We start from the raw sequence: 13821 nt of genomic DNA, 5'->3' as shown, positions 1-13821 counted from the left end.
ACCACCTGTAGCGCCACTGGCGCTGGGAGGTCTCAACCCATAAATCTTCACTACAGCGCTGTCAGCGGCTGGGAGGTCTCAACACGTAAATCTTCTCTTCCACAGCGCCGCCAGCGCTGGGAGGTCTCAACACGTAAATCTTCTCTTCCACAGCGCCGCCAGCGCTGGGAGGTCTCACAATACTCTCATTTTTCTCCCCCACAGCGCGACCCACAGCCGGGAGGACTCAGACCAACTCACCCCCACCCCCCAGCGCCGCCCACGGCCGACAGGAGTCATTGTCAACACGAGTGAATCTGCAGATGCTGGAAATAAGTAAAAACACAAAATGCTGGCAGAACTCAGCAGGCCAGACAGCATCTATGGGAGGAGGTAGTGACGACGTTTCGGGCCGAAACCCTTCATCAGGAGTGAAGTAACATGGGATGGTCAAGGGGGGATAAGAAGTGGGGGGAGGGATAAAGTAGAGAGCTGGGAAGTGATAGGCTGGAGGGAAATGGGCTGGGGGAAGGTGGAGAATTATGAGAAATAAAAGAGAAAGAAAGGTAGGGCTGGGGGGAGAGATTATAGTGAGGGGGGAAAAAAGAGAGAGAAAGAGAACCAGACTAAAATAATAGATAGGGAGGGGGGTAAGGGGGGGGGGCAGGGGTATCAACGGAAGTCAGTGAGTTGGATGTTCATGCCGGCAGGTAGGAGGCTACCCAGGCGGGAGATAAGGTATTGCTCCATCGACCTGCATGTGGCCTCATCTTGACGGTAGAGGAGGCCATGGACAGACATGTCGGAGTGGGAGTGGTCTGTGGAATTGAAGTGTGTGGCCACGGAGATCCCGCCACTGCTGGAGGACTGAGCGCCGGTGGTCTGACAAACATCTGACAATCATAACGATACTAGCGGCTGGGAGGTATCAATACAGCAGCAGGGAAGGACATTCAGCCCGTCGTGTGAACACTGAGATTATTAAGTTTGGAATCTAGTTCCACAGCCCTCCTCTCCCATTGCCATACATTGTTTTTTTTTCTTTTCAGATACTTATTCACCTCCTCTTTGAGCTTGACAATTAAATTTGCCTTCTCTGTTCAGACCATAAACTAAAAATGTTTTCTTCTTGTCGTTGTTGGATCATTTGATAATGATAATCATTTTATGACCCCCAATTGTTGAGACTATCACAAAAGTGAATACCTTCTCTCTGTCTAGACCAGCCTTTCTCAACCTTTTTGCTCTGGAGGAACCCTTGAAATAATTTTTTTCTACAGCTCATGGTACATTAGTGTGATCAGTAAATTGTAGATATAATAACCCAAAAATAATAGTCAATGCTCTTTTGAGTAGAGAATGAATTTTTAGCCAACTTTTCTTAAAAAAATACAGGTAGTTAAGCTTAGCTTATGTTTCTTGAAACTAATCTCTTTCCTTTCCATAAATTTTAAAAACTCATAAGGCAAACACAATAAATTTCTGTTAAATAACTGACTTAAGCCAAAATGAGATTTAATTTTTCTAAAGGTAGGCTCAGTAGATTTAATTTAAATAAAGGTTGTAAATTGATTTATTTACAACATGAACATTTATTGACAATGTTGAATTGTAATGTTACTAAAAACCATAAACCAAAGCAACATGAAGAAAAATTTAGCGTAAGCCACAACTTTATACAAGACTTTGAAAAAACATAGGCTCAAATATAGTCCTAGCATGTGAAACCTGTGCTTGTTTTTTTGCTGCACAAATACTCAATTCTAGGTCGATCTTGAGATAAGCACACACAGATTGCACCTTCAACTGAAATAAGGTGATTTTTATCCATGCTCTTGATGCTTGTTAAACAAGAAAAAAGCTTGCTCACACATGCAAAAGTTGAAAATTGCAGCAAAATATTCATTGCTTTCCTATGAATGGCAGGATAGTCGTCTTTCACAGAAGTCCAGAACTTGTCCAGGGGTAGGTCAGTAAATCTCATCTTAAGTGCATGATCAGATTACATCTCACAAAGTTCTTCTTCCTCCCTTAAAGTCAAGTTTTCAGGCTAAGCAGAAGGTTCAGAGAAAGGGTCCCTCACACAGTCAATGGTCCATTTCCCTCCACAGGTTGCTGAGTTCTTTCAGAATTTTGTGTTCTGTATGACAGGGAAGACATTGGGATGTTTCCTGTGTGAATGGAGGGACACTTCTACAAGATAACAGCCTGGTTATTTAAAACTGAGGGACATAGAAATTTCTTCTCATGGTGAGCGGCGGATATCTGGAATTTCTGTCTCAGAAAGTTATGGAAACTAGTTTACTGGAAATATTTAGAGTGGTAGTAAATATTTCTTTTTGAAATTTGTATTTATTTTTAAGATTACACTTCTAAAATAGTAACTACAGAAGTTTTCCCAAAGTTATAACATTTTGAAGGATCATACAAACTTAATCAAAAAGTTACTAAGTGTTATACAAAAGGCAGCAGTTTACTCTGACAACTGCCTCGATAAAACAAATACGGAACGTTTTGCAATATTAAAACATACAAATCAGTGCTAATAATTTAAAGATAAACCAATCCAGATAATTTCCAAAAAGCTTTTTTTATTGTGAACGTTTTTGAAACATTATCCAAACAGGAAATTTCCATATTCGAGATTTAAAAAAACAAACTTAAAATTACAACAAAATTGTAAATGCTGAAAAACATCAATTAACACAAGCAACACACACAAAATGCTGGTGGAACGCAGCAGACCAGGCAGCATCTAAAACCCTCACTAATTTTTATAGATGCACCGTAGAAAGCATTCTTTTAGGGTGCATCACAACCTGGTATGGAAGTTGTCCTGTCCAAGACCAGAAGAAGCTGCAGAAGATCATGAACACAGCCCAGCACATCACACAAACCAATCTTCCATCCTTGGACTCACTTTACACCGCACGCTGTTGGAGCAGTGCTGCCAGGATAATCAAGGACACGACCCACCCAGCCAACACACATTTTTTCCCTCTTCCCTCCAGGAGCTTGAAGATTCATACGGCCAGATTTGGGAACAGCTTCTTTCCAACTGTGATAAGACTGCTGAACGGGATCCTGACCCGGATCTGGGCCGTACCTTCCAAATATCCGGACCTGACTTGCACCACCTTACTTTCCCTTTTTTAAATTTATGATTTATAATTTAAATTTTTATCATATTTACTATTGATTTGTACTCCGGGCAGCGCAAAGCGCTGAATCAAATATCGCTGTGATGATTGTACGCTCTAGCATCAATTGTTTGGTGACAATAAAGTATAGGAAGAAGTACAGTCGACATTTCATAGTTCCTGATGAAAGGTCAGAGCCTGAAACAGCGACTGTATACTCTTTTCCATAGATGCTTCCTGGCCTGCTGAGTTGTTCCGGCATCTTGTGTGTGTTGCTTTCCTCAGATAAATTCAAGTTCACATTTATTGCCAAGGGCATACATACCCAGCGGTAGGTGCCGTGACAATTAGCTTTTTGCAGCTGCAGCAGAAAATCAGATACTTGATACATATTCCGACTGATAAAGAGCGGGGGCACTCTTCCTTCTGTGCGGGAGAATATTTATCGATTGGTGAACAGCAATGGAAACAGGTTATTTCTTCATCAGAGTCAAAATCAGCTCTATTAGTCAAGTCAAATCAAGTCACTTTTATTGTCATTTCGACCATAACTGCTGGTACAGTACACAGTAAAAACGAGACAACGCTTTTTCAGGACCGTGGTGTTACACGACACAGTACAAAAACTAGACTGAACTACACAAAAAAAACCAACACTGAGAAAGCTACACTAGACTACAGACCTACACAGAACTGCATAAAATGCACAAAAACAGTGCAGGCATTACAATAAATAATAAACGGGACAACAGGGCAAGGTGTCAGTCCAGGCTTTGGGTATTGAGGAGTCTGATAGCTTGGGGGAAGAAACTGTTACATAGTCTGGTCGTGAGAGCCCAAATGTTTCGGAGCCTTTTCCCAGACGGCAGGAGGGAGAAGAGTTTGTATGAAGGGTGCATGGGGTCCTTCATAATGCTGTTTCCTTTGCAGATGCAGCATGTAGTGTAAAATGTCCGTGATGGCAGGAAGAGAGACCCCGATGATCTCAGCTGACCTCACTATCCACTGCAGGGTCTCGTGATCTGAGATGGTGCAATTTCCGAACCAGGCAGTGATGCAGCTGCTCAGGATGCTCTCAATACAACCCCTGTAGAATGTGATGATGATGGGGGGTGGGAGATGGACTTTCCTCAGCCTTCACAGAAAGTAGAGACGCTGCTGAGCTTTCTTTGCTATGGAGCTGGTGTTGAGGGACCAGGTGAGATTCTCCGTCAGGTGAACACCAAGAAATTTGGTGCTCTTTATGATCTTTACCGAGGAGCCGTCGATGTTCAGCGGAGAGTGGTCGCTCCATGCCCTCCTGAAGTCAACAACCATCTCTTTTATTTTGTTCACATTAAGAGATTACCACATTACCACAGATGCATGTCACACGGTGTGCTGCTTTGTACAGTGCAATGCTTAAAAATTACCAGCAGTTACAATAAGAAATGTATAAAAATAAATCATCGCCATCACCATTATGTGCCGTGTCATATGGCATGAGTGGTCACAGTATTTCTGTGACCATGATTGTTCCTGGCAAGTTTTTCTACGGAAGTGGTTTACCATTGCCTTCTTTTGGGCCGTGTCTTTACAAGATGGGTGACCCAGCCATTATAAATACTCTTCAGAGACTGTCTGTCTGGTGTCAGTGGTCTCAAAACTAGGACTTGTGATGTGCACCGGCTGCTCATACGACCATCCACCACCTGCTCCCAGGGCCTCACGTGATCCTGAATGGTTGGGGGTGTTCAGCAGGTACCTCACATTGCCCAGGGTGACCTGCGGGATAGCGGAGGGAAGGAGCGCCCTACACCTCCTTTTGTGGAGACGTATCCCCAACCTGCAAAAAGAGAGGAAAAGAGTGATGTAGCTTCAGAAATCTGATGGTGGAGGGGAAGAATCTGTTCCTAAAATGTCGAGTGTGTGTCTTCAGGCTCCTGTACCAGTTCCCCCGTGGTAGCAATGGGGACATGGCCTGGGCGCTTCATGATCACTGTCTGGGATGGAGGGGCTACTGCACAGGACCGAAAGAAGCTGCAGAAAGTTGTAAATCTAGTCAGCTCCATCTTGGGTACTAGCCTACAAAGTACCCGGGATGTCTTCAGGGAGCAGTGCCTCAGAAAGGCAGCTTCCATTATTAAGGACCTCCAGCACCCAGGGCATGCACTTTTCTCACTGTTACCATCAGGTAGGAGGTACAGAAGCCTGAAGGCACACACTCAGTGATTCAGGAACAGCCTCTTCCCCTCTGCCATCCGATTCCCAAATGGACATTGAAGCTCTGGACAATACCTCACTTTTTTTAATATACAGTATTTCCGTTTTTATACGTTTTAAAAATCTATTCAATATACGTAATTGATTTACTTGTTTATTTATTATTTTTAATTTTATTTATTTTTATTATTTTTCTCTTTCTGCTAGATTATGTATTGCATTGAACTGCTGCTGCTAAGTTAACAAATTTCACATCACCTGTCAGTGATAATAAACCTGATTTTGTTTCTGATCACAATTCTTGCTGTGCACTCCTCATCTACCATGTTTCCTGTATGCCCATTAATTGCACTCTGTTGCTATAAGGTGTTTTGGCAGGGGTTTCAGCTAAACTAAGGATGTTTAAATCTTTATTTCACACTGAGGCTGAACTTCATCAGGTGTCTAGCACTTCAAAACTGTCTGAATCACAGGAGATCCCATCGTTCTTTCTTCAAACACCTCTCAATAAATTTAGGAATTATTGTTGGAAGCAAAAGCTTCGTTGTGACCAAATTACTTTGGGACGTCCCTAAGTGTCGCCACAGAATTGCAAGTACAATATTTTTTTTACTGTTCAAATGCACTGAAGGTCCCCCCCCCCCCCCCACTTCTGTTTCGAGGATGAGGGACAATCGCATTTATCAGCTGGACGGCGCGGCTCCCCGTAGTCCGGAAGCACCTGGCGGGGTCCGCTGAACCCCGTTGCTATGAGCGGCCCTTAGCAACCGGGTGCTGGCGAAGCTTGCAGACGGAGTGGGTGGAAGTAACTGGGGTCCCTGCTCGAAGTGTTCGGGCGCTTCGTGGCTTTGGGGGTGTTACCGAACTGGCTGCGCCGTGGTGTGTGAGTGTGATCCCTCTCCTCGGGACTGGCGTTTGGGTTCCCTCTCCCTTTCACCCCCACCCCTTCCCTTTCTTCCATACTCCTTTCCTTTCCTCTACTCCACCCTTTCCCCTTCCCCACCCACTTCCTTTGCCCCAATCCCTTCTGCCCTCTTCCCCTTCACCCATTCTTCCCACTCCCCTTCTCCCTTTCCCACCCATTCTCCCATCTCCCTCTGCCCCTCCCCGGTCTCTCTCTGTCCCGCCCCCACTCCTTCCTCCCTCTGTCTTCCTTTTCCCCTTTTATAATTTTAAATATTTCCATGTTTACCCTTCTTTCTCTATATTTAAAGGTATAACGATGTAGCTAGCCCAAAATCTCCCTTCTAGCCTTCTAATCCTTGTAAGACTTTTCTGCACTGTTTCCAGTTTAAACCACGTCTTTCGTAAAACAAGGCAACCAAAAGAGTGGACAGTAATCCAAGTCGGAAGTCAAAGTCGAGTTTATTGTCACATACACTAGTACACGTACACACTGATGTACTGAAAAACTTGCTGCAGCATCACAAGCACGAACAGCATTCACAAGTAAACATAATTTAAGGACAATTTTTTGCAAGAACAGCACAGTTGGAGCTAAAACAAAGTATAGCCTCACCAATGCCTTGTACACCTGCCATTATAATGACTCCCACCGCTATGTTCCCTTTTCCGACACCTTTTTGTGTCCTGATGGCGGGTGTGCTGATGTTGATGTGTTGAGCAGTTTGACTACCCGCTGCAATATTGTTTCCGTACCGTGCAGTAATGCCGTTTGTTAGGATGCTCTCTGCTGCACATCTGCTAGACAGATCATTCCATACGTAAGTGCATTGAGGTGGTACAACAGAAACCAGAGTACAGACTGTTACAGATAAAGTGCAGTGTAGTAGACAAATAAAACACAACGGATTTGGGAGAACAAGAATCCATCTTTAGCATATTGGATGTCTGTTCAGGAGTCTGACTGAAGCTGTCGTTGAGTTTGGTGGTTCATGTTCTCAAGCTTTTGTATCCTCTGCCAGACTGTAGAGGAGAGGAGACAGAATGACCAGAATGGGAGGAGTCCTTGATTATTGGCTGCGTTTCCAATGCAGTGTAGACCGAGTCAATGGAGGGGAGGCTGGTTTGTGTGATGAACTGTGCTGCGTTCACGACTCTGCAATTTCTTGTGGCCTTGAGCAGATAGACAATCAGACACTGGAGCAGAATTTGGCCACTTGACCCATCGAGTTTTCTCTGACGTTCCATCATGTCTGATTTATTATTCCTCTCAACCCCATTCTCCAGCTTTCTGCCTGTAACCTTTGATCCCCTGACTAATCAAGAGACTATCAACCCCTTCTTTAAATATACCCAATGGTATGGCCTGTATAGCCATCTGTGTCAATGGATTCCATAGATTCACAGCCCTCTGGCTAAAGAAATTCCTCTTCATTTCTGTTCTAAATAGATGTCCCCATATTCTGAGGATGTGCCCTCTGGTCCTAGACTCTCCCACTGTAGGAAGCATCCTCTCCACGTCGACTCTGTCTAGGCCTTTCAATATTTGATAGGTTTCTATAAGTTCCAGTTCAAATGAAGAGTCGTGACCCAAAAGGTCAACTGTCCATTTCCCTCAGCAGATACTGCCTGACTCACTGAGTTCCTCCAGTAGCTTGTTCTTTCTTTCAAAATCAGGTTTATTTTCACTGTTTTATACAATGTGGAATTTGTTATCTTGTGGCAGTAATACAGTGCAGGGACAGAAAATTGCTATAAATCACAAAATGAATAATGAGGTAGTGTTCATGGACTGTTTAGAAATCTGATGGCAGAGGCAAAGAAGTTGTTTCTGAATAATGATTTCCCTGCATTTATACTCGAATTCTCTATTAATAAAGCCCAGAATTGTGTATGCATTATTAACTACTTTTTTTAAAATCAGTTAATGTATCATTGAAAGATCATGTTTGAAAATGCCACACTCTATAATGGAGTACCGGGTTAGATTTTTTGAGCTTGTGGGTCCAGAATCAGATTTAGCTTTAATATCACTGGCATATGTTGTGAAATTTATTGCTTTGGAAAAATAGTACAATGCAGTACACAAAAAATACTATAAATTACTATAAGAAATATGTAGTGCAAAAAGATTGCAAAAATAGTAAGGTAGTGTTCATGGGTTCATTGTCCATTCAGAAATCTGTTCTAAAACATTGTGTGTATGTCTTCAGGCTTCTGTATCTCCTCTCTGATGGTTGTAATAAGATTCCCAGAATGAAAGTGTTAATTTATGAGGAGCATTTGATGGCTCTGAGCCTGTACTTACTGGATCTTTGAAGAATGAGGGGAGGATCTCATTGAAATCTATTAAGTAGGTTTTCCTTCCGGTCAGGATGGTGCCTACGGTACAATGCTTCTTTGGCATCTTCTTGATCATGAAACCATAAATTCCACTACTTTTTTGTATTTTACATTTGTTTTTCATCTTGAATGTGATTCTGGAACCATTGGAGCCTGTGATTTGCAGTTTGGAGATTGTTTGGGTGTTCCAGTGCTCTGCAGTCTCCGAGATGATTCTGGGAGACGGACAGTGCGTGGGAACCTCATGGCGAGAAGGCTGCGAGGCGTAAGCCGATGTTCAGCTCCATTTCGCTGATTAAAGCTTCCACTGTTTGCTGATTTAAAGTGACGAAGGAGATTGAAGCATCAAGATGAATGCAGAATGTGAGCACTGGCTGCCTGCCTTTTGCTCGCTGGTGGGACCACTCTGCTACGGAGAGGGGAGATTGCCTTTTGATCGCTGGTGAGATCACTGTGCTACAGAGGGAAAGGCCTTCTGCTGGGCTTGGAGAATATTCAGCACAGCCAGGCTTTCTGTGTCCAGGATATGGACTTGGACAATAGGGGAATTTGGGGGGGGGGGGTCAATGTGCTTGTGTTTTTTTGTGTGGGGAGGAAGGATTTGGGGGTTGATCATCGTGCTGCCGTTCCTTTCTTTTCTTTCTTTGGTCTGTGACTGTCTGAAGAAGAAGAATTTCAGTGTTGCATACTCTGTTAATAAATGAACTTTTGGAAGTTTGAATATTGAAAGACCTAGATAGAGTGGATGTGGAGAGGATGTTTCCTATAGTGGGGGAGTTCAGGAGCAGCCTTAGAATAGAAGCAAAGCAGCTATGAGGATGAATTTCTTCAACCAGACGGTAGTGAATCAGTGGAATTCATTGCCACATTCAGCTGTGGAGGCCAAGTCACTGGGGATATTTAAAGTGGAGGTTAATAGGTTTTTGATTAGTAAGAATGTCAGAAGTTATGGAGAGAAGGTAGAAGAATGGGACTGAGGACTGAGAAGGGTAATAAATTAGCTATGATGAAATGTTGGAGCAGATTCGATGTACTGAATGGCCTAATTCTACTCCTATGTTTTATGGTCTATGAAGAGAGCACATTCTGGTTGTTGGAGTGAGATCTGAACACTCAGACATCTTGTCTTTCTCAGTCTCTTAATCTGAGCTAAATAATTAGTTGCAATTCCATCTAGTTTTTAAACTATTTTGCATATGTCTGAATTAATTTACTGGCTAGTTATCCAAAGGCCTGGGGTAATGATCCAAAGACTGAAGTAAAATCACCAGGAATTTAAGTTCATTTAATAAAGTAAATGAGAAGTAATAATAAATAACTAATACCAGTAATCAAGCCGATGAAACTGCAAGGTTATTTGGTTAACCTTTTAAAGAAGGTAATCATTTTCCCTAGCTTGTCTTATTTCTGACCCAGAGCAAATGGCTTGGTACAGTAACTGCTCTGCCTAAGACCACAAGAGAATTGCAGGCACAGCTTAGCGTGTCACAGATACCAGCCTTCCCTTAATAGACTTGGTCTGCACTTCTTACTCCCTCTGTAAAACAGAGACACCTCCCATCCTTCCCCCTTCAATCAGGCAGAAGAGAGATAAAAAGATCAGCTTTATTTCTCGCATGTACATCAAAACATGCAGTCAAGTGTGAGGTTTGTGTCAGTATCCGAGGATTGTTTTGGGGGTAGCCTGCAAGTGTCGCCATGCTTCCAGCACCAGCTCAACATGCCCACAACTCCCTAACCTGTACGTCTTTGGAATGTGGAAGAAAACCAGAGCATCCAGGAAAACCTACAAACTTCTTGCAAACAGTGGCAGAGGTTGAACCGTGACAGTGATCGCTGGCTCCTGAAAGATATATCATCCTGCTTGCAGACAGATCTTGCTTCATCTTTTTGTAGTAAGATGGTCTTGGCCTCAGAGTCTACTACATAATGGTCCTGTACCTTATTGTCTGCCAGTACTGTGTTTTCTCTGTATTCCCCCACTTATTAGCCATTTTTGTCTGGGGAAAACGTATCTGGCTGTCCACTCGATATATGCCTCTTATCACCCTGTACCCCTCTATCAAGTTATCTCTCATCCTCCTTCGCTCCAAAGAGCCAAGCCTTAGCTGACTGAACTGATCTTCATAAGACGTGCTCTCTATAAGACGTGCTCTCTAATCCAGACAACATCCTCTCTGCACCCCCTCTAAAGCTTCCCCAACCACCTTCTATTTAGGGGACCAGAACTGAACACAGTATTCCAAGTGTGGTCTAACCAGAGTTTTATAGAGCTGCAACATTACCTCACGACTCTTGAACTTTCACCTCGTACTGGCATTCTGTGTCCCATTCATTCTTATACTGTGCTTTTTTGTTAAGGATGAAGAATGCCAGTTGAAGTGCCCATCTCACAGCATTACACTTCACATTGACGTGGCCCCTCAGTAACAGCAGGCACCACTAACCACTCAGCTCAAGGGTAAGCAACTTCAGTTTGGCAACACCAATGTTGCTATCTAGAGAGCTGAGGGGATTAAGAGAGATTTTCGCAACAATGTTCATGATTCAAGATTGTTTGTTGTCTTTCTCCAGTACAACAATGTAAAGGAGAACAAAATGATTATTAGTCCATTTCTGTAGTGCAGGATAAAAATAACAATAAAAACAATAAATATAAAAGCAATCCTATAGGACACAATGTACAAGTGGTCGTATAAACTTAAGATTAGCTTGTATACGTAAACTGATTGTGTGTATATAAAGTGACACTAGGTGTAGGAGTATCTGTACATGAGGTGGCTCTGACAGGAAACGATAAAGTGACAAAGTGATTCTTGGCAAGAGGAACTCTTCTAGGTAGTAGTGGGCATATGGAAACACAGTAGGAATGTGACTGTCTCAGTGTAGGTATGAGGTGTGGAGTGTGTGTAAAGTGGCAGTGCATTGAGGGAGAACCAAAAGGAAATCGGTCCTGACGAAGGGTGTCGGCTCGAAACGTCGACAGCGCTTCTCCCTATAGATGCTGCCTGGCCTGCTGTGTTCCACCAGCATTTTGTGTGTGTTGTTCTTCTACTTAATGTCCATTTTATCAATACACCATAGAAAGCATTTCTATTTATTTGTGGCAACTGTCCACAAGAAACTGCACAGCTCAGCACCTCCCCTCTGTGGCTTTGGTCTATTGTAAAGCAGACTCACCCACCTTGGACATTCTCTATTCTCCCCTCTCCCGTCGGGCAGAAGATACACAAGCCTGAAAGCACGTACCACCAGACTCAAGGACACTGCTGTCAGACAGTTGAATAAACCTCTTATGTGAAAAGATGGACTCTTGACCTCACAATGTGCCTCATGATCTTTTATTGTTTTCCATACTGTGCTTTTTGGGTAGCTTTTACGCTTTATTCTGCATTATTGTTTTACCTTATGTACCTCAAAGTACTGTGTAATGATTTGAACTTTATGAACAGTATGCAAGACAAGCTTTTCACTGTATGTTGGTATGTGTGACGATAATAAACCAATATCAATAGTGAGCAAGATTCCCATCTAAGCTAGTCCCATTTGCCTGCATTTGACTAAAGACCTTGATGCATTTCCTATTCAAGTTCATCTTAATGTCTTTATATGTTTTTTGTACCTGCCTCAACCACTTCCACTGGCAACTCATTCAATATGTGCACTACCCACTCTGTGAGGAAGTTAGCCCTCAAATCCCCTCCAAATTTTATACCCCCTTTCAGCCTAACGTTACGCCCTCCCATTTTTTGATTCCCTTTCCTTTTCAGGTTCAGCGATACAGCGCAGTAACAGGCCCTTCTGGTCCAATGAACCCGGACTGCCCAAATAAACCAATTGACCAATTAAGCTACTAACCAGTGTGCCTGGAATGTGGGAAGAAACCAGACCACCAGAGGGAAACCATGTGGTGCTGGGGAGCATTGTTCCCTCTAAGCTGCAGGGGTGCACGGCCACCCAGTAACTGAAATGATCCCCTGCACATAGCCTTTGTTGTCACGCAACTAGGCTTTTCTTTAATATAATGTTTTACTAAAGTGCAGTGCAGCTTTCAGGCCATGTAAAATAATTACTTTCAGCAACACATGTACAGGACGACACGGTAGTGTAGTGGTTAACATAATGCTATTACTGCCATTGTCAGTGAGTTTGAACATTCTCCCCATGACTGCGTAGTTTCTCCCTAGTGCTCCGGTTTCCTCCCACATTGCAAAGGCATTAGTTCTAGTAGATTAATTGGCATGTAGAAGATCCGGAGGAAGACGGCATCAGCGAAAACATGAACAAGGGTGACATCCTCCAGACAATTCACAACACTACTTTCACATTCCTTACGTCTTTTTTTCTTTCAAATGTGATTCTGCTACTGTTGGAGCTTGTAATCTACATCTTAGTGGTTTGTTATTGGGCCAATTGAGTGATCTGGAGCTTTGCTGTCTCCAAGGCTATTCTGTGAGGTGTTGAGTGAAGTGTGCGGCCCATGATTGACTGCATTTCTCACTGATTTCGCCAGTTAAAGTGCCGAGGAAGACTGAAATCATTGAGGCGGGTGCGGAAGACGAGCAGGTGTTTAGTGCCATCTATCAGCCTCTCGCTCGGAGGAAGGTGACTGCATTCGAAAGGTCTCTCTCTCTCTCTCTCTCCCTTGATGCTGTTGGAGGATGGTGCTGGAGATCTGGGTCTTTGCCAGGATTTAATCGTGAGGTTTGTGGATCGGACTCTGGAGTTCACATTGTGATGTGTTTCTGGTTGCTTGTTTTTTTTTGTTGCTGTTTTGGGTGACTTTGAATGGGGGCAGCCTGGAGATAACAAACACTGAGTAGACACTGAACAACAAACACTGAATATTCCTGCACTGTACTCTTTAAATTTTGTGTTTTATATTGTGTTTTCATTTCATTTTTCTTTTTGTTGCTGTTTTGTCCGATTTGTTTCTTTTTGCATGTGTGAGTGGGATGGGGTTGATGTTGTTTCTTTGAGCAGGTTTCGTTTTCCTTTGTCCATGGCTGTCTGCAGGGAAGACGAATCTCAGGGTTGTACGTTGTATACACACTTCGATCATAAATGTTTTGACTTTGATTTGATAATTGGGCAGTGGGGGCTCATTGGGCCGGAAGGGCCTATTATCGTGCTGTACCTCTGAATTAAAAAAAAATAAAATGAGAATCTGAATCTTCTGTTAGAAGCTGTGCAGGATGGTTGTCTAAAATGATTACCTGATCTGTTTGTTAACTGGTACACTATAGGACACTAT

The 13821-nt window shown here is 43.1% G+C and overlaps 1 protein-coding gene across 8 annotated transcripts in view; it reads left to right on the top strand.

The window, feature by feature from the left end:
* The first annotated feature begins 6009 nt into the window (after positions 1 to 6009).
* Positions 6010 to 13821, top strand: part of pnpla4 (patatin-like phospholipase domain containing 4) — a 49172-nt gene continuing 41360 nt past the window's right edge. Inside the window, exons 1-3 of one of the 8 annotated variants that reach the window (XM_073044247.1) lie at positions 6013 to 6200; positions 10929 to 11028; positions 13081 to 13271. The gene's annotated coding sequence lies outside the window, so the exon portion shown is untranslated. Of the gene's footprint in view, positions 6205 to 10928; positions 11029 to 13080; positions 13272 to 13821 lie in introns of all 8 variants that reach the window. The other 7 variants (XM_073044246.1, XM_073044251.1, XM_073044250.1 and 4 more) reach the window with 7 other exon arrangements.

The sequence above is a fragment of the Hemitrygon akajei genome, chromosome 4 (assembly GCF_048418815.1).
Source record: "Hemitrygon akajei chromosome 4, sHemAka1.3, whole genome shotgun sequence".
Taxonomy (NCBI): Eukaryota; Metazoa; Chordata; class Chondrichthyes; order Myliobatiformes; family Dasyatidae; genus Hemitrygon; species Hemitrygon akajei.
This window is presented reverse-complemented; position numbering and strand designations above follow the sequence as displayed.